The 6,563-nt window shown below is 34.6% G+C and overlaps 1 protein-coding gene across 4 annotated transcripts in view; it reads right to left on the bottom strand.

The window, feature by feature from the left end:
- Nucleotides 1-5,796, bottom strand: part of LOC128205452 (uncharacterized) — a 68,439-nt gene extending 62,643 nt beyond the window's left edge. For 3 of the 4 annotated variants that reach the window (XM_052907090.1, XM_052907089.1, XM_052907086.1), the window contains exon 1: nucleotides 1,839-5,796. The gene's annotated coding sequence lies outside the window, so the exon portion shown is untranslated. The remainder of the gene's footprint in view (nucleotides 1-1,838) is intronic. The other variant, XM_052907088.1, reaches the window with a different exon arrangement.
- Nucleotides 5,797-6,563: the final 767 nt, after the last annotated feature.

A 6,563-nucleotide genomic window follows, 5' to 3' on the forward strand; every position in this document is an offset into this window, starting at 1 on the left:
ACTGACAAAATTTGATGATGGTTTGACAAAGGCTTCTAAAGAAATCGATCAGACAAAACCAATTTTAGGTAGGTTCTATCATTAAAGGGCGATAACTCTCGAATGACTTGACCGATATGGCTGGTTATCGAACTCCTCCAAGATATAATGCAAATACACATTCTGACCAATTTGGTGAGGGTTAGAAAAGGACTTCTCAAGCAATTAATCAGACAACATCCTGGACGCCGCCCGCCCGTACACCGCATACTGTAATACGACCCGTTCTATGAATGGGCATATGAAAAACTACACTACAACGACGCAGACGATGTCAAGGCTACAGCGACGCCGACGACACCAATGCTATGACGACGCCGACGACACCAATGCTATGACGACGACGACGACACCAATGCTATGACGACGCCGACGACACCAATGCTATGACGACGCCGACGACACCAATGATATGACGACGCCGACGACACCATTGCTATGACGACGCCGACGACACCAATGCTATGAGGACGCCAAGGCTATGACGATGCCGACGACACCAAGGCTATGACGACGCCGACGACACCAAGGCTACAGTGACGCCGACGACACCAATGCTATGACGAAGCCGACGACACCAATGCTTCAGTGACGCCGACGACACCAATGTAATGACGACGCCGACGACACCAATGCTACAGTTACGCCGACGACACCAATGCTATGACGACGCCAGGGCTTTGGCCGATGACACCAAGACTACAGCGACGCCGACGACACCAATGCTATGAAGAAGCCGACGACATCAAGGCTATAAAGATGCAGACGACACCGTATATATGAGGCAATACCTTTTTCAACAAATATTGAAGAATAGTACATACCTCAAATTAAACTATGTGTGTGGCTTGTCACAAAAACCCTATAAAAGTAGACCTCCGTTATAATAAATCAAGTTTTGTCACAAAATACTTGTAATCTTTTAATTTATTACAGCATTATGTAAGAAAATATTTGTTTACCATTTATCTGGCAATAAAACAAAGTTAAAGCGGGATGTTTTCCTCCACAATGATCATAAATCAGTTTGAGTTTGTCCATGGTCTAATTTCACTGCTTAAGTTAACACATATTTGTTAAAAGAGTGTCTTTACTTATACCCACCAATTTCTATGATTCATTCATTCTTCAATCTTTCAGAGCGGTTTTCATTAATTGTTAGAGTTATGACTTTAAACTGCCTGATGCCGCTCCCATGCTTAGAGAAGATATGACAAGAAGACATCAAATAAATTTACAATTATACTACATAGAAATGCATATAAAACCAACTATTATAGTGCAAACGTGGGTGTTGAGTCATCAAGTCTTTTAAATGGTGAAAATAGCATAAACATTTTATTCATGCTATTCTTAAATATATGACATTAATTCAGTTCCCTCACACAATGTGCTGAGATATTTGTGTCTAATTTAATATCACATTAAAACTAAATTTACGATAAATTTGAATTCACAAAATTAAATTTAAAAAAAAACAACTTCTTATTTATAAGGACAACATACTAGATAAGCATTTATTTAATTTTGCAGTATTTTTACGTATGCTGTTATATGAACAAAATGATTGTACTGTTACTGTTAATATGAATTAAATACAAAATGTGTACTATGTTAATTTGTTAATACAATATTGTATTATATAATCTCATAACTATTTTAATTATAACACTATCATGGAAGGGATACTAAGTAATTGTATCTTACAAAAAATGTTAAATTCATAATATTACCAAAAAAGTATTATATATTTTTCAATTACCTATCACATGGATACAGTGTTTTTAAAGAATACTTACATCATAAACAAGTTTACTCCATCTTTAATCAATTCAATATACTCATCTTAACATAAGTATGATCATAATAAATAATTAAATAACTCCGTTAGCATCATCACAGATGTACTGAATGGAGAGATAATCCCCATACATCACTAAATATTACCATCATTCACATGTAGGTAAGTGCCTTCAATTTCAATCAATAACTGGAGAGTATTGCTTTACAAACTTTATAGCTTTGCAGTTGAATATCAAATGCATCTAATACAACAAGTTCGACTTATTTATCACAAATCATGAAAATCAATTAGCCAATTCAAAATCAATTACTTTTACTTATTGTATTGCCAATCTGTATACATTTAACAGTTTCCTTCTCAGCCCTAGAAACCAAGTCTGACTTTCTATTATGGCATGTTATAAATAATGAAATATTTTGAACAATAGTTTGCTGTTCAAAAGTCTATACAGATATATACATGTAGGATCGGATTTGAGTCGTGATATGATTTATGTACAAAGTTCTCTTTAAAATTTCATGAACATGTGTAAATTCAAGACCATGAAACCTATCTATATATGCATATTATAGTACAGCATAAAATGTTACAATCTGAAGCCATATTCAAAAAGCATCTTAGTGAAAATATTAGTGGTTTTTATTGATTTTTTGACAATGGATATTTGAAATAACCTCTATTTTTCATCAAATATATTTAAAAGGCATTTATTATTAGGAGCATTTCTTTTCCTTTTTTCATACTTAAGATGTACAAGTAATATGCAGTTGACCTGAATTAAAATCTAAATGATTAAGAATGGGTGGAGTGAGCAAAGCAAATGAGCCCTTCTTAATCATTCAGATTTATTTCCATGTCATCAAACCTACTCAGAATACAACCTCATTGGCATACACATAGTCAAAGCAGGAATTGTGTATCAGATGAGTGGCAGTAGGTCGACCTTTGAACACCCACTACAGTTGAAATTCTTAATGATTAAGTCTAGTACTTAATGATTACCTATCTGCAATGACATTGGCTGTAAATGTAGGTTGTATTCTAAACATGATTACTTTTCCTTAAATTCAAGAAAATGTTGAAAATGTTTCCTAAAATGCATTATGAGTTCTTATTGGTGAATAAAAAATGTTTGAACTAAAACAAAGACAACGTGTATATATTGCATAAATATTGTTTAAAAACAGAACAAGGGCACCACAAGCAGGTGTCAATGCTTGTCTAACTTTTCTTTCATATAAAAAAGATGAATAACTCAAATCATATTTAGTTATTAAAGCAAGAGTTGTGGGCCTTGCAACCCATGTGAATAGTATCACTATGTAAACTGTGTACAAAGTTCATGTGAATATTGTCAATATGTAAAATTTGCACAAAATTTTACTTTCAACAATATATAAGCTATAATTATGTTTATTTAGTACATGTATGAAAATGGGTAATATATGGATATTAGACTGTACATGTTCTTGAAGCTATCGAAACACAAACAATTACAACTCCATATGCTTTTTATGACAAGGCATATAAAAATAAAACTTAGCCAAATTTAATTATTTGAACATGAAGCAGCCAATGTCATCTATAAATGATACCATGTGCTTTTAGTTATAGGAGTCATTTTTTACAACAAAACAACTGTGATTTTTTGCTATTTTTCAATGCCTGTGCCTTAGGAAATTTTTCTTAGTTTGTGAAAACATAAAACCATGCCAAAATAGCTAATCTATGCATGTTTAATGCAAACACTATTCTGTATAAGATCCTGTTTGTTTTTGAAGGAATTCATCTTTTTTAATTCATTCATGGGAAACTTGGTTTACCGAATTTGGAAAATATTATGAATATTTGGGAACAATGATCTGTTTTTCACAATCAGAAATGGCCTTTAAAAGGCAGTAAATTACACCAAGAAAAATCCCTGAAAGATATACCAAAAGTTAATTGATGTTTTTAAATAATAGCTCTGTAGAACATTAACACTCCAAAATAAATAAACAAATAATTTATCATATATGATTAATTATCTAATAATAAAATTTTCATTCTTTTATTTCAAAAAGGAACAAATGTTTAACTGATCTTCCTATGTATTCTTCTCAAAGCCTTAATTGGAAGACTAAAAATTGCCATAAAACATATTCTAACAAAAGTTCCTGAAATTTGCATTAATGCCCTTATTACATAATTAATATCCATTTCCTTTAATATGTAATGTTCATCTTACACCTGAAGCACTGATGAATTATAACTTTATGACAATTTTATAGTGCTTTAAGTCATAGATACATTACAAGTGTTGTCACATGACTGTGAGAATTGCCCCCAGAAGGCCCCATGAGCAGATTAGTATTTGAGCATATGGAGACAGATAGTCTTTAGTAATTGACAATTTTTCATGACGACTTTCTCTACCTTCCCAATCCCAGTTTGGAAATATTGAATATAGCATTTTAAAGAGCAAAGTATGAATGGACAGACGGCCAGAGAGTCCAATTAAATATATGCCACACTTCAAGAGCATAAATATACAAGACCCTTATAATTCAAAGTAATAATTTAACATGGAAGACAAACTCATCATGATTGTACAATAATACAGCACAATTAAGGAAATATTGCATAAAAAACTACCAAATATCATATTTTCAAGATGTATACCGTAGCTGTTTCAGTTTCAGTTTCATAGTTTATTAAAGTATTATCAATACAACAATATATACATTTCATAATAACATAACAATAAAAAAGTATTGCCACTCAAAGTTAGAGTTATAAAAGACTACAGCATGTCGGTTATTCAAACTGTATAATTTTATCAAATACATTATTTATATAAATCAAACATTTAAAATTTTAAATTCCAAAAAGGGAAATTAAAAGAAAAGTTCAAACAATCAATTAATATACATGTGTTGACATAGAATAATTATATGCATTTTCTCAAATATTAAATCTATTTTAGTACTTCAAATATTTGCTTTATTGAAATTTTTAAATCACAAAATAAAATTGTTCAAATATACCACTTTCTAATATCTTACTGTACACAATAATACAAAACATGTGCCCTCCATTCCAGTATTCAACAACAGTTACTTTCATTAAGAAAACAGATAAGTTCTATGGTCTTTTTTTGCAGTCTAGTCATTTTAACAATTCAATTTTTAAACTTTGCTTTTTCAGACTTTCAGTACAAAAGCAATAGAATCATACAGCCAAATAGTTACTGTATCATAAATGCCAAACACAAACAAGCAATAAAACAAACAAGTCAATAACAGAACTCAATGTAACTATCAATCAGACATGATCAGCTCGGAGCACAACAACTCGTTTGTTGTTTTTGACAAACCATGGGAATAACCCAGCCATTATTATGTTCTTGATTTTTTACATTTTTTTGCCTGAATCCTATCAATTGGTGCATCCTATATGTGGACATTTATGTAAGGTCAGAGTAATGGGCCTTGCTGTACACATGCCTATTTATGGTAGTTCAGAGTTATGTACGTTGCTGTACACATGCCTATTTACGGTAGTTCAGAGTTGTGGGCCTTGCTGTACCCATGCCTATACGGTAGGTCAGAGTTATGGGTTTTGCTGTGCACATGCCTATTTACAGAAGGTCAGAGTTATGGGCCTTGCTGTACCCATGCCTATACAGTAGGTCAGAGTTATGGGTCTTGCTGGGCACATGCCTATTTATGGTAGGTCAGAGTTATGGGTCTTGCTGTACACATGCCTATTTATGGTAGTTCAGAGTTATGTACGTTGCTGTGCACATGCCTATTTACGGTAGTTCAGAGTTGTGGGCCTTGCTGTACCCATGCCTATACGGTAGGTCAGAGTTATGGGTTTTGCTGTGCACATGCCTATTTACAGAAGGTCAGAGTTATGGGCCTTGCTGTACCCATGCCTATACAGAAGGTCAGAGTTATGGGTCTTGCTGGGCACATGCCTATTTATGGTAGGTCAGAGTTATGGGTCTTGCTGGGCACATGCCTATTTATGGTAGGTCAGAGTTATGGGTCTTGCTGTACCCATGCCTATACGGTAGGTCAGAGTTATGGGTCTTGCTGGGCACATGCCTATTTATGGTAGGTCAGAGTTATGGGTCTTGCTGTACCCATGCCTATACGGTAGGTCAGAGTTTTGGGACTTGCTGTGCACATGCCTATTTACAGAAGGTCAGAGTTATGGGCCTTGCTGTACCCATGCCTATACGGTAGGTCAGAGTTATGGGTCTTGCTGGGCACATGCCTATTTATGGTAGGTCAGAGTTATGGGTCTTGCTGGGCACATGCCTATTTACAGAAGGTCAGAGTTATGGGTCTTGCTGGGCACATGCCTATTTACGGTAGGTCAGAGTTATGGGCCTTGCTGTACACATGCCTATTTATGGTAGGTCAGAGTTATGGGTCTTGCTGTACACATGCCTATTCATGGTAGGTCAGAGTTATGGGTCTTGCTGTACACATGCCTATTTATGGTAGTTCAGAGTTGTGGGCCTTGCTGTACCCATGCCTATACGGTAGGTCAGAGTTATGGTTCTTGCTGTCCACATGCCTATTTACAGAAGGTCAGAGTTATGGGTCTTGCTGTACACATGCCTATTTACAGAAGGTCAGAGTTATGGGCCTTGCTGTACACATGCCTATTTATGGTAGGTCAGAGTTATGGGTCTTGCTGTACACATGCCTATTTATGGTAGGTCAGA

This window comes from Mya arenaria, chromosome 10, assembly GCF_026914265.1.
Source record: "Mya arenaria isolate MELC-2E11 chromosome 10, ASM2691426v1".
NCBI classification, from domain to species: Eukaryota; Metazoa; Mollusca; class Bivalvia; order Myida; family Myidae; genus Mya; species Mya arenaria.